Source organism: Monodelphis domestica, chromosome 5 (assembly GCF_027887165.1).
Source record: "Monodelphis domestica isolate mMonDom1 chromosome 5, mMonDom1.pri, whole genome shotgun sequence".
Classification (NCBI taxonomy): domain Eukaryota; kingdom Metazoa; phylum Chordata; class Mammalia; order Didelphimorphia; family Didelphidae; genus Monodelphis; species Monodelphis domestica.
In genome coordinates, this window is record NC_077231.1 from 57,514,947 (window position 1) to 57,542,927 (window position 27,981).

Consider the following 27,981-nt stretch of genomic DNA (forward strand, 5'->3'; position numbering starts at 1 on the left):
TTAAGAAGTGCTGGGATTCTACCAAACCACTTCTATGAAACAAAATATTATTCTGGTTCCCAAACTAAGCAATTGTAAAACAGAGGAAAAAATATAGACCAATTTTTTCAAATAAATATTAACATAAATAATGAATAAAATTTTGCAAATAGCCTAAACAACATATTTAGAAGATCATATACTATGTTCTTGTTGGATTTATGCCTAGAATTTATGTTTGGCTCAATATTAAGAACACTATAAATAAAATTCATCATATTAATAAAAACAATGTTATGCCATATATACATAATATATACATAAAATCATATATACATTATGTGAAATCCAACATGTATAAATATATGTAAAATCACCTATATACTATCTATATAAAATCATGTATATGATTAATAAAGGTATATGTTAAATTATCCATTGCTTTGTCATTAATATAATGAATTATATTTACGGTTTTCTTAACATTGAATCCTACCCATAAATTCAAACAGGACATAGTTTATAACTTTAAAAAATTTTTTTTGCATTCTATTTATAAATATTTTATTACTCATATATATTTAAATTATAATAGTTATGTTTTATATTTTATAACTATTTATATATATATGTACCTTACATATACCAATGTATATGAGAGTACACACATGATATAATGTACATTTATAATTGAAATAGTATATCTATTCCATACATATCTATTGCATTTACATATATCATATACATATGTTGTTGTTCTACCATTTTCAGTCACATGTAGCCTTCCATTGTCCCATTTGGAGTTTTCTTGGCAAAGGTATTGGGATGGTTTGTAATTTCCTTCTCCAATTCATTTTACAGATTAAGAAACTGAGATAAACAAGATTAAATGACTTGTCTAGTCACAAGCACAGCTAAATTATGTGTCTGAGACCAGATTTGAATTAAGGAAGATAAATCATCCAGACTCCAGCCCCAGCATCCTGTCCACTGTGCCTACTAGCTGTCCATAGTATACATAGTTATCTTTTATTGTTTATACAGTATACATATATTCTCTTTGTATGTGATACTGTCTCATTTATAGATTGATTCTGCAGACCAACAAAAGACTTTGGGAAACCAGAGACATTCAACATTTCCTGATTTCTAGCTTGCCTCCTCAAGACTTTGGAGATTTCCTCCCTGGAATTCCAAGAATTCTATGGCCTTTTTTTTGGGGGGGGGGCATATCTAACTCCTAGTGTGAGAACTCATTCATTCAAAAAATTGGGGCATATTCTGATATATAGAATTCTGAAATCTGATTTTTATTTCTTTGTCTTATTGGGCTTATTCTCTGTTCACTAATTTGATGAACTTTTGTATAAGTAGTATCTGCCAAGAAGGACTCTACACTGCTGATATACACTTCAGTAATGAAGATATTTCCTTCACCTTTGAGGGAAAGAAAACAAAATATTGTTTCAAAAATTGAAACTAAAAAAAAAAAAAAGGTTCAATCCCTCAAGCCTCAATTACAGTTTTGGGGATAAATCAACATGTTGACATCATAATATAGTACTAAAAATGCTAAATGTATCAATATACAAAAAATAAATTGAAAAGAGAGCTCAAATTCTAACTTTTTGCAGAGCACATGATATTTCACTTCGAATCTGATAGAATCAACCAAAAATTTGCTTAAACATTAACTTCAGAAATATGCCAGAATAGAAAATAAAGACACAAACAAATGAGATCTTTCTTTAAATTAAAAAAATAATACTACAGTAATAAAGAGGGGACGATCAATGAAAGCCACTACAAAATACATAAAATATCTGGGAGTCTAGCTACTGAGACATACAGGAATTATAGCAATATTATTATTATTATTATTATATAGCCTTGATTAAAAAAAAAGAAAAACAAGTAATTGGAGATTTTCTAATTGCTTATATTTAGGCCATTCACATATAAAAAAATGAGAATTCTAACTACATTAATTTATAGATTCATTGCCATATCCATCAAATAACAAGATTTCTTTATAAGACCAGATGAATTCATATAATGTGAAATGTATTACAGAAAAAGGAGGGAGAAATATTAGAAAGAATGAGCATAGCTAGACAAGACGTCAAATTATATTACAAAGCAGCAAATGTAAAATAATTTGTCTTAGATAAAATACAGAATAGTTGATTAGTGAAAAAGATTAGTTACATATGATCCAAAGAAACTTCACATTATATTGTAAAGTTTAATAAACTCATGACTCCAATTACTGGAGTGAGAATTCAAAATTTAAAGAAGAAAAAACTGTTAGGGAACCTGGAAATCAAACTGGCAGAAATCAAGTTTAGACTACCATTTCATACCATATTGCAAAATAAGTTCTAGATGGGTAGATGGCCTAGATAAAAATGAAAATGGAAACAAGAAAAAAGATATATATATATATATATATATATACACACATACATGGGTGTATGTATATATATGGGTGTATGTGTATATAAATTTGAAGTACAACAAAGGAGATTACAATTATGTGTAGGGAAAAGAATCCTTGGACAAAATATAGGAAATAAAGGATTATATTTGAGGAAGTCTGCAATTTTGAATAAAATATATTTAAATGGTTATAACAAAATAAAGGCAATATAATTAAAATTAGAAGAAATAATGAACTTTGCTGAAGTGTTTTTTATAAAGATGTGGTATCCTATAAATAAAAGAAACATATCAATATATAAAAGCAAGAGCCATTTCAAGTCTATAAATATTCAAAGGATTAAGAAAAAGGTAGTTCTCAAAATAATAAGGTTTGATAATAACCATCTTTAAAATATTCTATATCGCTAATAAAAATGCAAACTATAATTCTCATGTTTACCAATCAGATCAATAAAGATTTTTCTAAAAGGAAAATCATTGTTGTTTGACTTGCTATTAGAGGTCAGGAACACTAGTGCACTGTAGGTTCAGCTATAAAGTTTTTCAAACATTGTATAAAGCAATGTAGATTTATACCCCCAAAGGCACTAAACTGCATACTCTTTGACCCAGTAATATCACCAGGAAGCTTTTTTTCCCCAAAAAGAAAATAAGAAAGCAGCTTTATGAAGAGAAACATGGTCACATCAGCACATTTGGTCATATCAAAGCATTAGTAATAGTATAAGTGGCTATCAATAGAGAAAATCATGAACAAATTCTACCATATGAATATAATAGAAAACTTTCAATTGGAAATTATTAAAAACACAGACTGAGAGTGACTTTAGAGGTCTTTTATTAATTGATGCAGAATAACCTGGAGAAAAATATTACTGCTATATTGTAAAGGAAAACAACCATAAAATATTGAGAATCCTAATCATTATAGTTATCAACTATGATTCCAAAAGAACTGATTGATCACATTTCTCACCTCTTAGTAACGTGAGGTAACATATTAGAGTTAAAAAATGAGACATACATTTTCCAGCCTGACCAATCTTTTCTAAATGATGATGACAATTTGTTGTTCCTGTTGCTGTTCTTATTCTTATGAGGGAAGGCATTCATTTTTTAAGGCATGATTAAATGAAAAAAAATGGAAGGGAAATGAAAATGATACTTAAAAACAGGAAGAAAAAATGGGAATTTAAAATTTTAAGTTGATTAGAACAGAGTTAGTTTGGAATTGGTCACAGATAATCAGGGAATTATTGGAACTACTACAATAATTTTAAATACAATTTATTGAAAACAAATAAAAGCAACCAACCAAAAAAATTTTAAATGTCTATATATGGTAGGAGTTCATGATTCCTTATACAGTCTTATTTTCCTCTTCTTTGTACATGGAACTGAAATGCTCATTTTTAAAATTTTTATTTATTTTATAATATTAAAAATATTAATGAAATCATCTGCTGCCATTTCTTTGCTATTTGTTCTTCAGTGCCCCAAATAGTTATATGCCTTCTCATAAATAAGTTGAGGACTCAGTTTGTTATTTTAAAATGTCAATAGTCAACAGTATATTTTTCCTTGAGTTTAGATCATTTAAATCTTGCCTGGTAAGATGTAGGGCATTCTCCTTAATATATAATTGGTATCTCTAGCTGTCAAATTGTTGCATGACTCATACCTTACTTCTATCATCTCTATATACATTTCAGGGTTCATCATTTCTCAATTTAAAAAAATGTTCTGTTCTAAGTACAATTATTTAGCCAAGATGTGTTCTTGAGACTCCCTTTTATTTCTTGACATGATTAAAATCTTTTCATCCTTTTTCTGCCTTCTTGTATTTACAGCATTTTTCATCATAACATTATCTTGTAGCTTTGTTGCAATATTGCCCCTCTCTTTCAGATCTTTAACAGAAATGTTCAATAAAGATAAAGATAAAATCCCAACCTTCTCTTTCAAGTTGTTGATGCTTCAAGGAAGTCATGGGAGGAAAATTGATTTAGAAACAATTGAACTAGCATTTTAGGAAAATTTAAACCTCTTATACAGTTGGCATAAGTAGAGAAAATGACCTTGAGTGATCTCAAGGGTCACTGATGTGAGGTTCTATTTCTTAAAATTGTGATGCAGTGCCATGGTTTTTTATCTTGATTTTACCATGACTTTTTATCTTTTTTATCTTAATACAAGAAAACAAATATTTGAAATATATTGACATGTAAATTGGAAAAAACAAAAAAAATATATAAAAAAAGAAGAGTAATAAAGTATTCCTCTCCTACCTGTTTGGAGATTGATTTCTAACACTGAAATCATTGCTTTATATCACTATACAACAATGAAAAGGTATTGTTTCCAGTAGCTACTGTTAAATTGTACATATTACCTTAAAAGGAATGGAAGAAAAATGTGTCCATTAGTGCATCAAAGTGGAATGAATAATCAGATTAGGTGACTGCCACCTAATAATGTATATGAACTAGTCCTAAAGGAGCTAATTCAAAAGACCAGAACACTTCATAGGAATGGGGGGAGGGGGGGAGATGTTGTACAGCATTACAAAGGACAGAGTGTTCAAGGGGAAGGAGATATTCTGAGATAGGCAGGAAGAGAACTTAAGGAAGCCAAATGGGGTAGGGAACTCTGGGTCAAGTAGTAGAGAGCAGAGTTCTGAAGAGATATCAGGGTCACATGAGGGAAATGGGTCAAAAAGAAGTCATACTTTCTGAAAGGCCCATTTGGAGGGCAGTGAATCCAAATGAATATGTTAGTACCTATTCAGTAGATGGCTAGCAGTTTGCTTCATCATCTGTATTCCTTTTCTTTACCAAACACTTATTCCAGTTATATTTAATATTCTAGATTTGAAAAAAATAAATTTTATTCTGTTATGCTTCTGGAGAGAAAAATGAAAAATAAAAAGGAGGGGGAGAGAGAAAGCAATGAAGGAACTTGAATTAAAAAGCATCTAGTAAAGGAGAGAAAGGAAGTCATGAGGAGAGAAAAGAAGAGATTAAGGGGCCAGGTCATAGAGGTAATACATTACAAGTAATTTTTAACATATGCTTTAACCATTTAAAGCAGTATGAATGAGAAGAAATGAAATTCATTTTAATAAGAAATTTTGTTTAAAATAGTAATGAGAAAAGAAAAGCAGGTATTAATTACAGGGGTGAGATAATAAAGATCACATGATCAAATGTGAACTTCATACTATTTTTAAGAGTTTTAATAGCTTTCAATTTACCCTACCATGGAGTCTTAGTCTTCCCTCTGTCATCAGAGGGAACTGGCTACTTTCCACCACATTGTGAAATTTGAACAGAGTTGGATTAGAATATTTCTCTTGGAGCTGAGCCTTCTGGGGAGAAGTGGCCATGGCTATATGGATACTAGGTCAGAGGCACACTAAAGTCTCTGTGATCTGGGGCTTCAGTAATCCAAATCAATCAATCTATCAATCAATCAATCTATCTATCCATCTATCCATCTATCTTTGTCTATATCTATTTATCTCTACCTGTCTATATCTATCTGTCTTTATCTTTCTATCTCTGTCTCTATCTATCTGTGTCTATCCATCTATCTGTCTATCTGACTATTGATCATCTATCTACATATGCAAAGTTTTATATACGTGTGTAAGTATTATGTACATATGTATATAATATACATACATATACAGAAATACTTATAGTGTGTCTATTTCCTATGTAAACACACAATACGGATGCATATATAGACACAAATATATTAACATAATGCACACATGTACCTCTGTTTATATCTATACATTTGTCCGAATTATGTAATACACTAATATGTATGTGCACGTATATATGCATATAGATTCATATATGTATATAGGCATGTAGCATATGTATGCATATATGTAAAGGCGGTGAAGAGGGGAAAGAACAATGTTTCATAGTTAAATGAGACCTGCCATTATGTTGAGTAAGACTTCAGTTTAGGCTATACCACTGGATACTATATAATCCAAGCATTTCACTTAACAATCATTGATTTTAGGATTATAAATTGGGAGATTGGTGTTATCTCCATTTGCATATATTTTTGAAACATGTTCTTTTTCTTTTTGCATTTTTTTTGTTATTCTTAAAGCCAATAAAATAGATTTTCTTCATTTAGAATATTCTTTCTTAAAGAATAAGCTTAATGACATGGAGTCCAAAAGTGTGGGAATGAATTCCAACTCCTATATAACAATGCAATCATAAGTTTAGTTCTAATATTCGGTGAGGACAATTCTATATTCTATCTGTGTGTATGTTGGTATACATGATTATATAATTTTGTGTATGTGGATAAATTCCATGGGCTGATCTTCCAGGTACTCAAGCCATAGTCTGGGCAGTAGTTGTTTTTTCTTTGTTGGCTTTACTTTTCCAGGAGCTAATTGGACATGTACTCTGAGGAGTATACTCAAGAGGCTTTGTAGTGTTCTAGGCTCCAATGTCTTTAGTAGGTGTAATGTCAGTGTTGAACAAAGACAGAAGCCTTGTCAGTTCAAGTATTTTCATTAACATATGGCTGGTTTTATAAAACACATTTTCTTAGAATTCAAATGATTTTGCTTTAGATCACTTTTTGAATGTCCCTTTAAAAGGTAGAGAAAGTAGTCCCATCAGATAAAAGCAAAATAAAGAAAAAGGCATAGATTGTGCCTTCCCCAAGAAGAACGTTAGAGATAGATTAAAGACTACACCCCATTTTGCTGGATTGTCTAAAATATTAAGTGTGTGGCCCTAGGTACGTCACTTAATCCGTGGGCCTCAGTTTTATCATCTGAAATAGAGATAAAAATAGTATTCACTGTACAGGATTGTACTGTATATGTATAAAGTACATGTATATGTACATGTATAAAGTGATTTCCAAACCTTAAAGGGCTATATAAATGCCATCTAGTTGTAGTAGTAATGACAATAGCATCGCCAGCAGCAGCAGCAGCAGCAGCAGCAGCAGCAGCAGCAGTAGTAGTAGTAGTAGTAGTAGTAGTAATTGTAGTGGTTATAGTGGTGAAGACAGACGGTGGTGGTGGTGGTAGTTGTGATGATGATGCTGATGATGGTGATGATGATGATGATAGTGATTATAGTAGTTGTTTCTCCATCAAACTGAAGTTCCAGGCTTCTATAAAATTTCATTCTACCTTCCACTACTCTTCTGTTTTTGTCTTTTTTTCCTTCTCTATCCACACATGTACCACCCTAATTCAGATACTTTTACTTCTATCTAAATTATTGTAATAGATTCCTAATCTTTTTCCCTGTACCCAATATTTTCCTCATTCTAATCTCTAGCCCACTCAGATATCAAAATGATATTACTTGAATGAAAATCCCCCTACTCAGTAAATTTCAGTAAACCCCAATAACCTCTAGAAACAAATACAAACTCTTATACCTGGAACTTCAAAGCTTGTTATAACCTGTTGCCAAACTCCCTTTGCTACCTTTTGTAAATGGCACTCACCTTCACATACTCTATCCTCAAGACAAACTGTCCCTCTTACTGCTTTAGTATTTCTGTCACCAAGAATATATATACTGACTTCTATAGTGCCTAAAATCCATTTTCACTTCCTTCAACCTCTAAGAATTTCTAGCTGCATTCAAAATAGAGTTGTCATATTTTCTACAAGAAACTTTTTCCTGATTTACCTCAGCTGCTAATGTCTTCCCAAAAAAAGTAGTCTTTTGCATATTTTGTTTGTAGCTTGTAAATGTATATATAAATATATGTATATATATATATGTGTGTGTATATATATATATATATATATATATATATATATATATATATATATATATATATGAGGACATGTATGCCCTCAGTTTTCCAAATAGAATGTAATCTTGAGGGCAGGAGAATGCATCACATTCAGTCTTTGTATGCCCAACAGTTAGACTAGTTCGTGAAACAAAAATATTGATTGATTTTTTTAATTTTAAAACAATATTTCATAGTTTTAGCCTCCATTTTAAGTCAGATTGTCTTCCTGAGTGGGGAAATCACTTTAGATACTGTGTGCTTAAAGAAAGTATATATATATCAAAAGGATTTTTGCTTTTTCCAACTGCAATCATCTCTGTATTCAATATTTCAGTTTCACTTTCAATTGTAGTCCAAGAAGTTCTGTAATTGCATTCTGTGCCTGAAGGCTTGATCATCAATTAGTTACAAGTACATAAGTCTTCTGACTGGCCTCTTGTATGCAGATTTCAGATTGCACTGAAGGGCTTTTCAACAAATGGCAATACTTTCCAAATGACTTTTCCTCTTATCTGAGGAAAGGGCCATTAGCACCCAGGACTTATCTTTATTGGGATAAAAAATACTTGACCTTTATTTATTTGAAAATTTTACTCAAGTCCTGAAAGTAATCAAGGAGATAGAGAGCAGCAAGAATCCTTGTAATCAGAAAGGAGTAAATCACTCACTTTGAGAAGGAGAATTAACTCTTATTGGCTCTAAAATTACCAAAGTAGTGATTAGATAATAGCCACATTTTGTATGTGTGTGTGTGTGTGTGTGTGTGTTCTATAAGTTGTAAAATAAAAATTATTTAAAACTATAGGACACTAGTGATATCAATAGGTAACAGCATGTTATTGAATATTGACTGTTTGGAAGAAGTAATATATAAGATATTCAGGAAACAATTTTGGAAAAGTAGAAGCCCTGTATACTATTCTGTGTTCACCTAATTTACTTAGTTTCCTTCTTTATGTTCAAGTCATTCACCGATTCTGAGTTCATCTTGGTGTAAGGTGTGAGGTGTTGATCCAGACCTCATCTCTCCCATACTGTCTTCCAGTTTGCCCAGCAGTATTTATTAAATAGTGGATTTTTGTCCCCAAAAATAGGGTCTTTGGGTTTGTCAAAGACTGTCTTGCTGAGGTCATTTACCCCAAGTCTATTCCACTGATCCTCCTTTCTGTCTCTTAGCCAGTACCAAATTGTTTTGATGATCACTGCTTTATAGTATAGTTTGAGATCTGGGACTGCAAGGTCACCTTCCTTTGTATTTTTTTTTCATTATTTCTCTGGATATCTTTGATCCATTGTCCTTCCAAATAAACTTTGTTATTTTTTTTCTAATTCAGTAAAAAAATTTTTTGGAAGTTTAATGGGTATAGCACTAAATAGACAGATAAGTTTGGGTAGGATGGTCATTTTCATTATATTGGCTCGTCCTACTCTTGAGCAATTAATATTTTTCCAATTGCTCAAGTCTAGTTTTAATTGTGTGGAGAGTGTTTTGTAGTTGTGTTCATATAGTTCCTGTGTTTGTCTCAGGAGATAGATTCCTATGTATTTTATTTTTTCTAAAGTGATTTTGAATGAGATTTCTCTTTCTAATTCATGCTGCTGAGAATGTGTTGGAAATATATAGGAATGCTGATGACTTATGTGAGTTTATTTTGTATCCTGCAACTTTGCCAAAGTTGTTGGATTATTTTGATTAGCTTTTTTCTTGATTCTCTAGGATTCTTCAAGTAGACCATTATATCATCCGCAAAGAGTGATAACTTGGTCTCCTCATTGCCTATTTTAATGCCTTCAATTTCGTTTTCTTCTCTAATTGCTACTGCTAGTGTTTCTAGTACAATGTTAAATAATGGAGGTGATAATGGGCATCCTTGTTTCACTCCTGTTCTTATTAGGAATGCATCTAGTTTATCCCCATTGAAGATGATGTTAGCTGATAGTTTTAGATATATACTGTTTATTATTTTTAGGAAAGACCCTTCTATTCCTATACCTTCTGGTGTTTTTAATAGGAATGGGTGTTGTATTTTATCAAAGGCTTTTTCTGTGTCTATTGAGATAATCATGTGGTTTTTGTTGGTTTGCTTGTTGATATGGTCAATTATGTGGATGGTTTTCCTAATATTGAACCAGCCCTGCATCCCTGGTATAAATCCTACTTGATCATGGTGAATGACTCTTCTGATCACTTGCTGGAGTCTTTTTGCTAGTATCCTGTTTAAGATTTTTGCATCTATGTTCATTAGGGAGATTTGTCTGTAGTTTTCTTTCTCCATTTTTTATCTACCTGGTTTTGGAATCAGTACCATGTTTGTGTCATAAAAGGAGTTTGGTAGAACTCCCTCTTTGCTTATTATGTCAGATAGTTTGTATAGTATTGGGGTTAGCTGTTCTTTGAATGTTTGCTAGAATTCACTAGTGAATCCATCAGGCCCTGGGGATTTTTTCCTAGGGAGATCTTTGATGGTCTGTTGGATTTCTTTTTCTGATATGAGATTATTTAAGAATTCTATTTCTTCTTCTGTTAGTCTAGGCAATTTATATTTTTGTAAACATTCATCCATATCACCTAGATTGGCATGTTTATTACCATATAATTGGGCAATGAAGTTTTTAATGATTGCCTTAATTTCCTCTTCATTGGATGTAAGGTCTCCCTTTTCATCTATGAAACTGTTAATTTGCTTTTCTTTTCTCCTATTTTTAATTAGATTGACCAGTACTTCATCTATTTTGTTTGTTTTTTCAAAGTACCAGCTTCTTGTCTTATTTATTAGTTCAATAGTTCTATCACTTTCAATTTAGGTGAACACAGAATAGTATACATGTCAGACCTTTGGGAAGGGAAACACTTTAAAACCAAGCAAGACATAGAAAGAGTCACAAAATGTAAAATAAATAATTTTGATTACATAAAATTAAAAAGTTTTTGTACAAACAAAACCAATGTAAGCAAAATTAGAAGGGAAGCAACAAATTGGGAAACAATCTTCATTAGAAAAATCTCTGACAAAGGTCTAATTACTAAAATTTATAAAGAGCTAAAGCAATTGTACAAGAAATCAAGTCAATCTCCAAATGATAAATGGGCAAGGGACATGATTAGGCAGTTTTCAGCCAAAGAAATAAAAACTATTAATAAGCACATGAAAGAGTGTTCTAAATCTCTGATAATCAGAGAGATGCAAATCAAAACAACTCTTAGGTATCACCTCACACCTAGCAGATTGGTTAACGTGACAGCTATGGAAAGTAATGGATGCTGGAGGGAGTGTGGCAAAATGGGGACATTATTTCATTGCTGGTGGAGTTGTGAATTGATACAACCATCCTGTAGGGCAATTTGGAACTATGCCCAAAGGGCGCTACAAGACGGTCTGCCCTTTGATCCAGCCATAGCACTGCTGGGTTTGTACCTCAAAGAGACAATAATTAAAAAAGACGTACAAGAATATTCATAGCTGTGCTCTTTGTGGTGGCAAAAAACTGGAAAATGAGGGGATGCCCTTCAATGTTGGTGATGAAATACTATTGTGCTAAGTAATGGACTTCTCCATTAGTCTCAGTGCAATGACTCTGAACAACCTGCAGGGATCAAGGAGGAAAATAAAACACTACCCACAAGCAGAGGACAAAGGGTGGGAGTAAAAACACGGAGGAAGGACAACAGCTTGACTACAGGGGTGGAGGGGATATGATCGAGGAGAGACTCTGAATGAACACCCTAATACAGAAACCAATAGCATGGAAATGGGCTCAGGTTGAGGATGCATTTGATACCCAAAGGAATCACACTTCACCAATGGGAGGGGTGGGGGGAGAAGGGGAGGAAAAAAAGGTAATCTTTGTTTCTGATGAATAATGTTTGAAAATGACCAAATAAAATAATGATAAAGAAAGAAAAGTAGAAGCCCTTATCATGTGTTTAAAGATATAAACATCATTCCTCAATTAATAAATGTTCAAGGGATATAAGCAGGCAATTTTCAGTGGAAGAAATCAAAGCTATCAATTGCCATATGAAAAATGCTCTAAATTACTAATAACTAGAGAAATATAAATTAAAACTCTGAGGTACCATCTCAAAACCATCAGATTGATTAAGGTGACAGAAAAGCAAAATGACCAATGCTGGAGATTTTGGAAAATAAATACACTGATGCATGGTTAGAAGAATTATGAATTGTTTCAATTATTTTGGAGAGCAATTTGGAATTATTCCCAAAAAGCTATTAAACTGTGCACAGCCTTTGGCCCACTACTAGTTTGATAGTTAAAAAGTTCAAAGAAAAAGAAAAAGAAAAAAAGATCTTTAACTCAAAATATTTATAACAGCACCTTTTTATTGTGGCAAAAAATTAGAAACTGAGGAGATGCTCAACAATTAAGGAGTACCTGCAAAGGTAATAGTATATGGATGTGATTTAATACTATTTTGCTAAAGATAAGATGAAGGGAATGGTTTCAGAAAGCGGGGGAAATTATGTGAATGTATGTAAAGTGAAATGAGTAGAACCAAGACAGCATTATACATAATAATAGTAATATGTTAAAGATAATCAATAATGAAACAATTAGTAACTGATCAGTACAATAATATATCACAGTTCCAAAAGACTCATGCTGAAGAATGCTATCCAACCTCAGATAGAGAACTAGTAGACTAAAAGTACAGAATGAAGCAGAACTTTTTCTCTTCTTTTTTTCCCCAGAACACTATGTCTAATGTCTAGCAAGACTTCATATGAACAATGGTTATTGTATCACCTTTTCACTATTTGAGGAAAGGAGTGAAGAGAGAATATTTGGAAATAAAAATGAAATGAAATTAATTTTTTTTATAAAAAAGGGGGAAAAGAATAAGAAATAGCATATTTTGAATGTGAATACAGAAAAAAAGAGAAAATACTTTACCTGAAATTAGGAAGAGAGGAATTTGATGCTATTTTTAATACTTACTAAGTGTGTGATCTAGGGACATTTAACTTAACTGTGCCTCTTTCTTCAAATATAAAATAAGGAAGTTGGATTAAATAACTTCTAAGGATCATTCTAGTTCTAAATCATTTCTAACCAAGGTCTTTTAGAGACCTGGAAGAAAGTCTCCAGAATATTATGTGAGTCATTGATGGCACATCTATAGGAGGATCCAACAAGACAACAGCTATATTATGGATGGGTTGTAATCTGTATAGTTCTAGGGTGAAAGGGACCTTCGAGGTTACTTACTTCAATTCTCAATTTACAGAGAGGTAGAGCCAGTGTTAGCTTAGTAGCAGCAAAAGCTGAAACCACTTTGATAATTCTTTTAAACCAATCTTTAAAAAACATCTCAAAGTGACAGGAGTCAAAACCCAACAATATGGAGAGAGAGGACTTTCCTGTGGAAAACAACTTGAAAGGTAAGCAGAGAGAATTGATTTTCATGGGATAAGTGGGAATCAGAAGTCAAATTGAACAGAGGATTGTTCCCCCCACCTAGAGTACCAGGGTCTGGGTATAGACCAACGTTAGGATTCCTAGATGTAGCCTACACCAACCACAGAGAACTCAACACCTACCCCTTGAAGTAGGAAGCGCTGGGACCAATCCTCAGTGAGACCTGAAAGTTCATAGCACTTGGCCTTTTCAGGACTGCACTGTGGTGAAGCACTAGCCTCAGAGAAAAATAGCTCAGAGTGCCAAGTCCTGCAAGTCATCAGCAGAGGAAGCAGCAATTTTCAGAACTCCCAATCCACACACAAAAAAAGGCTGGGGGAAATGAGCAACAGTGAAAGAAATACCTAACCAAAGAAAACTTAGATGGCAACAAAGAGTATGACACAGATTCAATAGGGTATGGTGAGGTCAAAGCAGCCACATGCAAAATTTCAAAGAAAAGTGATTGGATTCAGGTGCTAAAAGAACACAAAAATGAATTCAAAATCAGATAAGAGAGATGGAAGAGAAATGGAAAAAAAGAAATAAAAGTAATCAAAAAAGAAAATAACAACTTAAAAATCAAAATAGGTCAATTGTTTATATTCCAAATGGAAAGATGGTATTTATAACTTTAAGTATTTCTATCATTATTATAGTGGTTGGAAGAAGTATACATAGATAGAGGACATAGTAGTAAGTTGTTTAGGATGTTATGCAAAAATAAAATCAAGATCTGAAAAAGAGTATTGCACTACGAAAAATGGAAAGAGAGAAGTAAAATGGGTAATAAAATAAAAATGCACAGGAGTATGGGTGAAACTATTATAGTTGAAAGGAGGATGAGGGTGGTGACTGGTATTCTTACACCTTATTCTTATTGGAATTAGTTCAGAGAGGGAAGAACAGCCAGATTCATTGGAGTATAGAGTCCTATTTTACCATAGAGAGGAGTAGAAAGGGGAAAAGACAGGGGGTGGAGAGGGGAATAAAATAAGGGAAGGGGAAATTGGGGGAGTGATTAATAGCACTATATAGAAGTAGGAATGGAATAAGAAGTTTAATGGTAGGAAGGGGAGTAATATAAGGGAGGGAGATGGGGGAATGATTAAAAGAAAAAGTGTAGAAGGACAGAGTAAAAAGTCAAGAAGTAAAAAGTGTAGGACAGAGTAAAAAGTCAAGATTAAAAAAGGAAATAAGATGGAGGGGAAAACACAAATGATAATCATAACTGTGAATGTAAATGGGATAGACTCACCCATAAAATGGAAACAGAGAGGAGAGTGAATTGTCCTTCAATTGGGAAATGGCAGAACAAATTGTGGTATATGATGATAATAGAATACTCTATGAGAAATGAGGAACAAGATGATTTCAGAAAAAGCTGGAAAGACCTACATGAACTGATACAGAGTGAAATAAGCAGAACAAGGAAAAGACTGTGCAGAGTAAGAGCAACATTGTGGAATGATCAAATGTGCTTAGCTACTAATAGCAATAGAATCCAGAACAATTCTGCGGGACTTATGAAAAAGAATCTTATCCACCTTCAGAGAAAGAATTATTAGGTTAGGAATACAGATGAAAACATATAATTTATTATGTGTTTCTTTGGGTATATGTTTTGGGGTTTTGGTTTTATAAGATTATTCACTTACAAAAATGAATTTTATGGAAATACATCTTATATGATAATACATGTATAACCCAGATTGAATTGCTTTCCAGCTCTGGGAAGTGGAAGGAAATAAGGGGGGGAGACAATCTGGATCATATAACTTTGGAAAACATGTCAAAATTTGTTATCAAAATAAAAAGTAATTTTTTTAAATTCTCAATTTACTGAGGATGAAAAAAGTCTAGGAAAAATAAGGGACATACCCAATATCACCATGGTAAGTATCAGAAATGGAATTGAATTTGTGGACCAATGATTTGATCCTTTCAGTATTGACTCCCTATAGTAACCACAATCATAAAATTATCACAGATCCATTGAATATTGAAGTACAATGGATTGCAAAATATTTCTTTTCTTCTCATTAGAATAAAACTGAATGACAACTACTGGTTGGAGCCCAGAAGAGTATGTGGAATAAAGGAATACTGTGTAACAACTTAATCTTTTTTTATCATTGATTCCTCTTTAAGCAGATGTCCTTAATAGACTAGGAGAAAAAGAAAATATTTCATCATTATTGGATAATTTGAATCCTGAGCCTTTATGAAAGACCCTGCATTCAAATTGGCATAGCACACTTAGGCTTTAAATACATGTGTCTCTTCCATATAACAGTTTTCCCCACTGTGGTTTTGATATATTGAGGGTCAGCATGAGATATTAAATGGGAATTTGTAGGGAGTTTTGTGGGAACCACAGATCACATAGAAAGAGTTTAGAAATACAGAAAATATATTTATATTATTGTATATGTGAAGATTAAATTTAACTCCCCTGATTGTGAAAATGAAAATAATTAACTCTCCTATGATTGTGAAGATTAAATTGTAATCTCTGCCTATTTTTAGATTGAATCACCAAAAGTGTAAACACCCTACTTAAAGTTGAGTGGGAAGATATGCCCATTTTTAGATTTAATCGCCAAAGGTATAAACATCCCATTCATACCTGAGTGGGGGAGGTCTGTGACCCAGATGTGCAATAGTGACAGTCCTAAAGCAGGTCTTCAACTGTGATTGGTAGATGTAGAATTTGGGGAAGGCACAGGAAGTGATGCAAGAGAAAGTATCTTTAAAAGGGAGTGACAACTTCCTGAGTGCGGTTCTCCTGACAGTTCTTCATTCTTTGGAGTGGACACTGGACCCAAGACCCTGTTCCTGGTAAGTCTGTTCTAAAATTTCTTACTTTCTACTGACACGTGGTGAGTGAAAAGCTGTTTTTTAACTGCTGGATTTTCTGAATAAACTAGCCTCTGGAGAGACTTACCTCTTGAGAGGGACTTCCTCAGGTCCTTGGCTTTGCCAAGGCCAGCTAAGGATTAACTCTCCCTACTTGGGATGAGCCAGGGACCAGGAATAAATCACTTAGTGCTTTGGCTAGATATGTTACCCTATCCTTTCTCTAATTGTCTTACTTCACTCTTTCTATATTATATAAATAAATAACTTTGGAATTAATATAAATTTTTGGCAACCCTATTCTTAAATAATCCAGCCCCACCTTTATATAAATAACCCTTTATCCCCCTTACAACACATTTTATAATATTTTTTAATATTTATTTCATTGAAATTTCTCTTCATATGGTATTTTGATTTAATATTAACCTATATATAATCTGTGAGTATATACTTCTAATTTTAGAAATTTTATAAAAAAGATACTGTAAATACCCAATAAAATTTAGGAAAAAAATCAGACCTTCTCTGGTATGAAGGGAAGGCCAAAAAATTTTATAAAGATTTCCCATATCACAAGGGCATCACATCCTTAATCCTCAAAATGTGAAAGGGATATTTGCAATGATATCCCCATATATTTTGTATTAGGTTGTTCAACTAATATCACTTTATACTAATATCATTCCAAACATATTGGTCTTAATATAGACCATGTTTTTTGGTTTTCCTCCAAAATAGACATTCCCTATTAGTCAGATTATTTTCTAATTATCACTGGTTTCCTGACTTCAAATACTTGTGTATGATTGTGTGTTTTCATACCTACAAGCCCATCTCAAACACAATATATCCAAAGCTGAACTCATCCCCCCCCCAACTTTATTCTCTTCCAGAGTTCCCTAAGTCTACTGAAGTCACTACCACCCTCTTAGTTCTCCAGGTTTGAACTCAATTATGGCCTTGACTTTTCATTTTCTATCATCCCACATATACCAATTAATGCCAAACCAAAAAATCATAGCCTAGTCATCTCTCTCTCTCCTCTCTCTCTCTCTCTCTCTCTCTCTCTCTATATATATATATATATATATATGTATATATATATATATATATATATATATATAATTCATTCTTAGGGCACACCAGCTATGTGTGACTACAAGTAAAATACTGAGTATTGGATTTGAATTCAAAAAGATGAGTTCAGATACTATCTAATTTTCACTAACTATTAACCATGGACAGTGAAGTGGCATAGTGGAGAGAGTGCTGGGGCTAGAGTCAGGAAGATTCATCTTCCTGGGTTCAAATTTGGCTTTAGATATTTACTAATTTTGTGATCTTGGGCAAAATGCTTAACTCTATTTGTCTTAGTTACCTTATCTGTAAAGTGGGTTGGAGAAGGAAAGGGCAAATCACTGGAGTATATCTACCAACAAAACCCAAATGGGGTCACAAAAAATTTGAAACAACTGAACAACAGGTACATCCTTAGGCAGTATTACCTTAAAACAACTCTGTGCAAAGTAGACTGAAAATGCCTGAAGAACAACAACATTTTAATACAATACATATAGATAGATAGATACATGTTTCTATTCACACATGTATATGTTTATGCATATATGTAAATAATACATATATAGGTCATTCACTTGTACAATTATAGCATTATTTCTAACAATTAAGTATTTGCTCCCAGAAATATTGTTTTTTCTATTTCTTTCATGGAATTACTCAGAACATTAGCTGCACTGTAAATGACCTGCCAATCTTTTGATTTATAAAACCTTTACAGCCTGCCCCTCATGTAAAAGCCTTCATTCAATATAATGAGAAATCAACTACTACTTTGTTAGGGCAGGGGATGGATACTTTTAGCATCTTCTCTCCTGTTCCTTCTCACTACTTTCACATGCTGCTAATCACTACTTGTTTGCATTTCCTTCTTAAGGTCCTCAGATCACCTCCAGCTATTCTTTCTCTGGGGTTATTATAAATTAATCTGTGAAATAGATACATAAGGAAAAAGGAAAAATATCCAATTTTATGATCAAATCCCCCCAAATTCTCTTCATTTCACTTTCTCCAGAACATTTCCTCCAACAGTCAGCACTACTATCCCTGTTTACACTTCTCTTTTTTTTTTTTAAATTTTAATATTATTTTATTTGGTCGTTTTCATACATTATTCACTGGAAACAAAGATCGTTTTCTTTTCCTCCCCTCCCCTCCCCCCCCCCCTTCCCTCTCCCATAGCCGACGCATGATTCCACTGGTTATCACATGTGTTCTTGACTCGAACCCATTTCCCTGTTGTTGGAGTTTGCATTATAGTGTTCATTTAGAGTCTCTCCTCAGTCTTATCTCCTCCAACCCTGTAGTCAAGCAGTTGCTTTTCAGCGGTGTTTTTACTCCCACAGTTTATCCTCTGCTTGTGGGTAGTATTTTTTTTTTAGATCCCTGCAGATTGTTCAGGGATTGCATTGATACTAATGGAGAAGTCCATCACCTTCGATTGTACCACAATGTATCAGTCTCTGTGTATAATGTTTTCCTGGTTCTGCTCCTCTCGCTCTGCATTACTTCCTGGAGGTTGTTCCAGTCTCCATGGAACTTCTCCACTTTATTATTCCTTTTAGCACAATAGTATTCCATCACCAACATATACCACAATTTGTTCAGCCATTCCCCAATTGAAGGGCATCCCCTCATTTTCCAATTTTTGGCCACCACAAAGAGTGCAGCTATGAATATTATTGTACAAGTCTTTTTGTCCATTATCTCTTTGGGGTACAAGCCCAGCAGTGCTATGGCTGGATCAAAGGGCAGACAGTCTTTTATCACCCTTTGGGCATAGTTCCAAATTGCTCTCCAGGATGGTTGGATCAATTCACAACTCCACCAGCAATGAATTAATGTCCCTACTTTGCCACATCTCCTCCAGCATTCATTACTTTCCATAGCTGTCATGTTAGCCAATCTGCTAGGTGTGAGGTGATACCTCAGAGTTGTTTTGATTTGCATCTCTCTGATTATAAGAGATGTAGAGCACTTTTTCATGTGCTTATTAATAGTTTTGATTTCTTTGGCTGAGAATTGCCTGTTCATGTCCCTTGCCCATTTGTCAATTGGAGAATGGCTTGATTTTTTGTACAATTGATTTCCTGTTTACACTTCTTAATCTTCTATCACTTTCCTATCTCTTCCCTATTGTCTAGTTTCCAGCGTAACTGATCATCTTCCAGAATTTTGTCTCATCTTCTTACCTTCCTGGACTTCACTCTCCTTGGAGTTTCTCTCTCAATTCTTCTTTCATCTTTGGGCCCTCATTTCTGATCACCAATCTCATTCACTTGACCTAATTCTTAGTATCCTCTCTCAAAATCCAATTATCCCACTCATCATTTTTTCCTAATTCCTCGCCTTCCTTTAGTTTCTGCCCTTTTAGAGCTCTTACTCCAGACCACAGGAACCCTCACTACATCCAACTCTTTCCTCCTAGCAAGATTGTACTAAGGGTTAGGGAATCTACACTCAGTGTGCATGGGCTGGAGGAAGAGATTTGTTCCTGGCATTACAAGTTGGAACTCAAAATGCATTTTCCTGCAGCAACATTTTGTTATACATGATGGTTACAGTCTAAGATACTATTAGCACCAGAGTTCAGCTACATTAAGTGTTAAATAGGCTTTTGTGGACTGAGCTAGAAACCATCATGTTGAACATTGTTTCTCTGGGTAAATGTATTCCCAGTTCCAATCAACTTACAAATGGACATTTGGAACATAATTGCTTGTATCTCTGCATTTCAGACGCATTGTCTTTATCTATAAATGGCTGGTAATTCATTTTAGCCCCCAATGCCAGGAGAATGGATTTAATGTCTTACTTGCTCTTAAGACCTTAGGAGAAAGGTTCTTTCTGACCAGAAGGAACTCATTTTACCTTTTCTTTCTTTTCTAATCTTGATTCACTGCTTGGGTAGGCCCACAATGTCTAGAGGCACTACATTTCTCCTAATTTGATATTCAGGTATGGAGTATAGACCAAGTTCAGTCCTGGTGGGAACTGCCTCTAAAAGGAGGTCCCCTTTTCTAACATTCATTAGCTCATTAAGTAGCCTACCCTGGAGAATGAATCTAATTATAATGGATCCCACAATGTCTCAGGCTTAGGTTCTCCAAAAATAGGGAAGGTGGTAAAAAGTACAAACAATGTACTAAGTGAATCAGGCTTGAGACAGGTAATATATTCCTACTCAACAAAAAGGCTAGACATGAAAAATTCATAGACAATTCCTTAACAGAATAAAATTCAGTAACTTAGCAAGATTCAGTAACTTATAACTACTACTCCAATCTGCTGAGAGACCACTATTTAAATCTCCATAAAGCAATTTTCAAAGACTGCTTAATAAAGCATTTTGTATTTTCAAGCATCCGTGCACTATCATTCCACTTCAAAACGAAATTCCTCTAAACTTCCTATTAGTCCATAGCCTTGGCCAACCACTCACACGGATGGTGCTGATGACATTCCAGTGGACATTGATATGGATCTAAGACTTGAATTAGCAACTTCACTGCCAAAACTGAACACATATATCTTTGGATAAGTGTTCAATTAAGAGCAAGAAATAACAAAATGCTGAACAATTGGTATATGATTATAATTGTGTCCAAAATGACTAATAAGCTGATCACTAAAAAAAAAATCCATGGAAAATTCATATGAAGAGATGGAAAGTGAAGAGAACAGAACCAGGAGAACGTCATACACAGTAAAAATATTCTGTTATTCTACTGTGAATGGCTAAACTATTAACAACAATGCAGGGATGTAGGACAACTCCAAGATAATCATGACAACAAAGGACATCTACCACCATTAAAGGAATAGATGGAGTCCAAATGCAGATTGCAATGTATCATTCATCACTTTGTTTCCTCCATACATCTTTCTCTAATGGAAGCAATCTATGTTCTGTTGATAATATCATGAAAAGAGAAAAATATATTTTATGATAATATATGTACAACCTATAGCATATTACCTGCTTTCTTGGGGAGGGTTGAGAACGAAATGGAGGGGAAAAAAGAATGAGACAAAGATTTTTGTACATAGCTAATGTGAGAATTTGTTTCTCGCATATTTATAAAAATCATATTTTTTACATTATTATGCTACATAGTATATTATGTTATATATGTAAAAAAATGGTAGTTCATTAAAAAAAAGATCAAGAAAGAATAACAAAACAGAAAGGGATACAAAGACTGTCAAATTCCCTGGCCCAAGCTTGCCTACTTTAATCTCAAGACTTCAAGGTAGAAGTGGTGGGGTTGACAGGACATTAGAGAAAACACATCTTTCCTCTTTCCTTACTGCGATTAAATGATGGTATCTAGAGAATTCAAGCCAATTATTTATAGCTAAAAAAATGTCTTACTTACTTCTTCAGTGGAAGTCTACCTCCAAAAATCTATTATTCTTTGAAGAAACAAACAAAAATTCTCATACCAAAGCATTATGGAGAGAGGACAGGCTTTGGAATGAGGGAAACCTACACAGAAATCTTCTTATAACATTCCAGTTATATGGCACTACAAATGAAATACAAAGTAGAGCATTGATTTGATGTTAGAACAATGAGTTCAAACTTTACCTGATTTACCAGTTTTATAACTATGTGCAAGTTATTTGACCCTATAAGTTTAATTTTCTAATGTGTAAAATGGTGGAGGTATGGATCGATATCTACTATTTTGGTTCTAAATCTATGATCCTTTGACATCTATTATGACATCAGCTAAATTCTCAATTTCCTAAGCAACTTATTTCCCAGTTCAATTGCAATAAATCTGAGTTTTCATGTCATGAGTTCTTGTACATTAATCAAAGTCTGGGATCAGACCTTCCCTTTCAAAAATAACAAAAAGGACATACCCACCCTTTGACACCAGAAGCATTCATGTCTGTTCATTCCACAGGATGCTCAGGCCTCTCTTAATTTCTTCTGAGAGTGGGAGAATAGCAGTGAAGCACTCAGATTGGGCTGACGAACATCTTTTTTTTAATTTTTTTTTGCAGTCACCCATCTTTTCAGTCATCTAGCCAATAAATATTTTTAAGTACCTACTATGTGCCAGACACTGTGATAAGCAGAGGGTGGGTCGCAAGAAAGGCAAAATTGATAGTCACTGCCCTCAAGACCTCTATTTTTTTGTTTATTAGTTATATCCAACTGAGACCTATTATGGAATATTCCTTTGTCTTTTGTATTGTATTTAATTTTAACTCTTTGGTTATTGTTGTATCCTATTACTCACAATAATATTGATATTAAAAAGTTTAGGACCATCAAGGAAATTTAGTCATTTCCTGAAAGTAATTCAGCCCATTCTTTCTCTTTTTAATTATAGGTCCAATTTGTCCATTTTTACAATTTGCCCCAGAAATACAGACTGATAGGTAAACTTTATAAAATGTACATCTAATTAGATAATGATATAAGCAATAAGCATTCTTTTTTTAAAAAACCTTTACATTTCATCTTAGAATCTATACCGTGTACTGGTGCTAAGGCAGAAGAGTGGTAAGGGCTAAGCAATCGGGGTCAAGTGACTTGCCCAGGTTAACACAACTGGGAAGTGTCTGAGGCCAGATTTGAACACAGGACCTACTATGTGCCAGACACTGTGATAAGCAGAGGGCGGGTCCAAATACTCCTGTCTCTAGGCCTAGCTCTCAATCCACTGAGCTACTTAGCTGCCCCCAAGATATAAGCATTCTTTACTCTATTATGTGTATAGGCTGATGAAACATCTGTAAAATGAACTGGAGGAGGAAATGGCAAATCACTCCATATCTTTGCCAAGAAAATCCCAACTCGGGTCATGAAGAGTTGAATATGACAAAAACTGAGAATAATCATCATTATACTAATTATATTACTACTACTACTACTAATACATATTATATTGATAAGCCAGCATTTATATAATATTTAATGTTAATAATAAGAATAATTGATATTCATATGCCAACAATCCTAGAAGATGAAGAGTTCAAGAGTAATAAAAATATAATAGTGAAAGCAATAATTAATATTTACATCATGCTTACTATATTCCAGGCTCTGTGATAGGCATTTTGGCATTATAATTTCATCTTATCCACACAAAAGCCCTATAAAGTAATTGCTGTTATTATCCCCATTTTGTAGAAGAATAAACTTCAGTAGATATAGGGCAGGTGACTTGTTCAACATCATACAGCTAGTAAGTTTCTTGGGGTAAATCTGAACTCAAGTCTTCCTTATTCTGAGCCTGATATTATAATCATTGCATTATCTACCTACTCCCAATTTAATGAAAACCTTACCAACATATTCCAAATTGAATCATCAGTGACATCAATCGTTAGAAAAGGTGAAATGGCAAAAAAAAAAAGGAAAGTTTGAATCAGGAAAAAGGCATCAGAAATCTAAATACTTTTAACTTATAAAGAGTCTTCATCAATTTGCATGATGAATAATATCAATAAAATTGACTAGGAAATTCTGGAAATGACAAGCACTGAATAACTTCCTAAAAATGAAATTGATTATGCTTGAATAAAATGGAAAGGTCATTACTGATGTGGAAGTCATCCCTGAACCAGATATCTGAATGAATATCAGATATAATGCTGGCTTCAGCAATATAGAGAAGATTAGCATGGCCCCTGTGCAAGGATGACATGCAAGTTGATGAAGCATTCCATTTAAAAAACCCACTTTTTTTTTTAAGATCAGAAACATAAAAAGCTAGAAGAAATGTAAATAATGAGAAAAAGTGTATAAAATTATAATACTTTAATCTTAAACAATTTACACAAGTTATAGACCATGAAAATGTAAAAAAGAGATCCAAAATGGCATCAATACTGGTTATAGAAATATTAATAGATATTTAATTGATATAAATGAATTTCTCTAACAAAGACACAAAAATATAAATCCAAAATGCTTCCATAAAAACAATTTTAATTAGCTAAAATTGGAAAGTTAATCAGAAGGTGGAGTCTTTCCAGCTATTTTCTCTAATAAAGCTCTAATATACCAGCTATGTCAAGAAGTGATTTAAATTTATAAAACTGAGTGTCATTACCAAAGTAGAAAAATGACCAAAGGATATGAATAGACAGGGGTCAAAGAAAGAAATCCAAATCATCAACAGACTTACGAAAAAACATTGGTCCCTATCACTAATAATTCGAGAAATGCAAATTTAAAAATTTTTTATGTTCAACCTCACATCTATCAAACTGGCAAAGATGACAAAAGAGAAAAATGAGAAATGTTGTTGAGGCTATGGGAAAATAGGCACACTACTGGTATATTCACTCTTGGCACAGCTGTCTGGGTCCAGTCACTCCGGAAAAAATTTATAACTATATCCAGAAAGCTATTAAAACTCTTTGACCCAGATATACTGCAATTAGACCAAAGACATGAAAGAAAGTGTTAAAGTACCTAGATATAAAAAAGGGGGAAAAGCACGCCAGTATATTGACTTCTGATTGTAGCCCAAAATTATAAATTAGGGATGTCTCTTCCTATTGGGAGATGATGAAACAAATTACATTATATTAATTCAATGGAGTATTATTGTAACATAAAATAAAACTGAGAAGAGTTTACTGGTGGAGATAGGAATGAACAATGCTAAGAGAACTAATTACAAATATAACAGCATTATAGAGAAAATCAACTTTAATAGAATTTAAAACTCTAATCTACATAAAGATAAACCATGAGTCTAAAATGCTGAAGAAGTTAATGTTCATTTCCTTTCATAGAGGTGATAAACTTAAAATTCAGGAAAGGAAAAACATTTTGTAGGAGGACCAATGTGGGAATTTGTTTGGCTAGACTTTGCATGCTTTTTACAAAGCTTCTTTCTTTGGTTGGTTGATCTCATTTGTTAAATTTGGGAGAGGTGTTAGTAGAAGTGTGTGTGTGTGTGTGTGTGTGTGTGTGTGTGTGTGTGTGTGTGTGTGTGTGTGTGTGTGTGTGTAAATATAACATCAAACAAGGATGCCAAAATAATCTAAACAGTCCCTAGACCAGAACTCACATGAAAAATGTAGTTTCCATTTTTTCAAAAAACCATTTTTTGAGATTTTACTTTGTTACACTCTCTGCTAAGTTTTGAGGATACACGTATAATCAAGAAAGATATCTTGTGACATTCTAGTAGGTTAAAACAATACATATAGTGGATCAAAATTTTGGAAGGGCAGATGAGCAGTTGAGGCTAAGTATGGCTTTGCAAATAAGATTTCATTTGATGCTCATTCTAGCTCTGTCTAGGCAACTACCTAAGACTGATTTATACAAAAAAGTCTAAATCTGCATTACTAAAGAAATTGCTTTGTTGGATATCACAGGTATGCTGGTTAAGATATGAGGCATAAATCCCTTTCATCACAGAGCCCTAGGCAACCCCCTTAGACTCTTTGTTACAAAGTTTTGATCTATATGGGTATTGAAGTTTTCTAAAAAAAATTAATAAAATTATTAAATGTATTCTCCATTTGCAAATACACTAACTCTGTGCATGCAAAAGGAGCAGCAAGTTTGCACAGTGGATAGAATTCTGGGCATAGAATCAGGAAGTTTGAGTTTTAAGAGTTCAAATCTGGCCTCAGACACATACTAGCAATGTCACCCTGAGTAAGTCACTTAACCCTATTTACCTTAGTTTCTTCATCTGTAAAATGAGATAGAAAAGGAAATAAAAGATGATTACAGTATTTTTGCCATGAAAACCCCAAATGGGGGCATGAAGAGTTGGACAGGACTGAAAATGACTGCATAATAACGTGCACACAGAATAATTGAATGTGAACAAAAAACAGTAAACATTAACTCATGAGAAATCCAGTTTTGCTTCCCACTGTCTGGTTACTGAGTAATTTTGTAATGATAAGAGCTCAGTGTTGTCTTTATAACGGCCTTTGATTTAGATAGTACAAGAAAGATTGGCTCAGATATAAGGGTGGAAACAGAAATCCAGAGAGATGCAGCAACTTCCCTGATGACCAATAACAGTGAAGCATCTGAGCTAAGAATTCAGCCCAATTCAGTAGTCTAACCATTATATCCTGCTATGGACTGGATAAAGTTGGTTGACCATTTGGGACTCTTCCCTTTTTGATTCTACCAGATGTCATAGACCCAGGGCCAAGCTGTTTAGGTAGCCCAGATGTCTCATGATTTCTGGAATGGGCTCAGAGGAATGTATAATGCATGATCGTTACTTTCACAATTTCTCATTTCTTTCCCTTATTCTGTGACCATTTCATGTAATGTGTCTAGATAATTTCATTGTAAGGGAGGCCAAAACTACAAAACAGTCATGCGCATTAAAGAGTTTTGTTTTGAGAGGAACAAAATGCAGATATTTACCCTGGAAATGTGCACACACACACAAAAAAAAGACATGATCTGTATACTCTTAGGTGTACTCAACCTTTAGTATATACTGCCTTCATAAGGTAGTATTGCCCAGTGGAAGATCTTTAAGCTCATAATAGGTAAATCTGGTTTTATCGAATTGGAGACTTAGAATTTACTAGACTGGAACAAGAAACACCCAACAACTGGTCATCTGGCCTATTCTGGATTCCAGAGGATATTCCTGAGGGATTTTACAGTGAGAAGGACATTATTGCCAAGGTCAGAAGATTTGCATTCAAATCCAACTTGCATTTCTGTGACTTTAGTCAAGTCATTTCATGTTTGCCTCAGTTTCCTCATGTATAAAGTGACAGGAGAGGAGTAGATGGCCTGTAAGATTCCATTGTCCTCTTAAGCTATGCTTTTAACATGCAGGAATGATCCCTCCTTCTCTAGCCATCCTAATATTCTAATTATCCTCCCTATTTTCATCACTAGCAACTTCTTTAGTCTATGTCCAAACATATGATTTTCATAAAATTCCCCTCTTATGACTAACATACCATCATCAGACATAGGATTCTGGAGCCAGCTCATAAGCTTCAAGAGCCAATTGTTAAATTTTCAGTGTAAGAATTTAAACTTTAGCAATTAGCAAACGACAAATCAGTTTGACTTATTGTTTTATTGATTGCATGAACTTAAGTGATGAAGAAAAGTTCAATAATTCAGAGTAAACTTCAATCTGTGTTGTGCATGCACTTTGTTTTTTCAGTCATTAGTGGAGCAGGGTCAAATAGGAATAGGTGTCCCTTCCACCTCACAACTTTCCAAATCAAAGTTTCAATATATTGCAGGTCAGCATAAAAAATCAAATGGGAATTTTTCAGAAGTTTTACAGAAACTGTAGATGATATGTGAAAACCAGCAGACAACAACAAAAAATGTTTATAAAAGATATAGCCTCTGATCAAATATTTAACCTAAATTTTTTAAGGTACTGTTAACACTGCATAAAATTAAAAATA

At 33.6% G+C, this 27,981-nt stretch overlaps 1 non-coding gene across 1 annotated transcript; it reads left to right on the forward strand.

Moving 5' to 3' along the window:
* The first annotated feature begins 24,173 nt into the window (after positions 1 to 24,173).
* On the forward strand, positions 24,174 to 24,279 carry LOC130454878 (U6 spliceosomal RNA). Its single transcript, XR_008912664.1, has one exon. It is a non-coding gene; the product is annotated as a U6 spliceosomal RNA (small nuclear RNA).
* Positions 24,280 to 27,981: the final 3,702 nt, after the last annotated feature.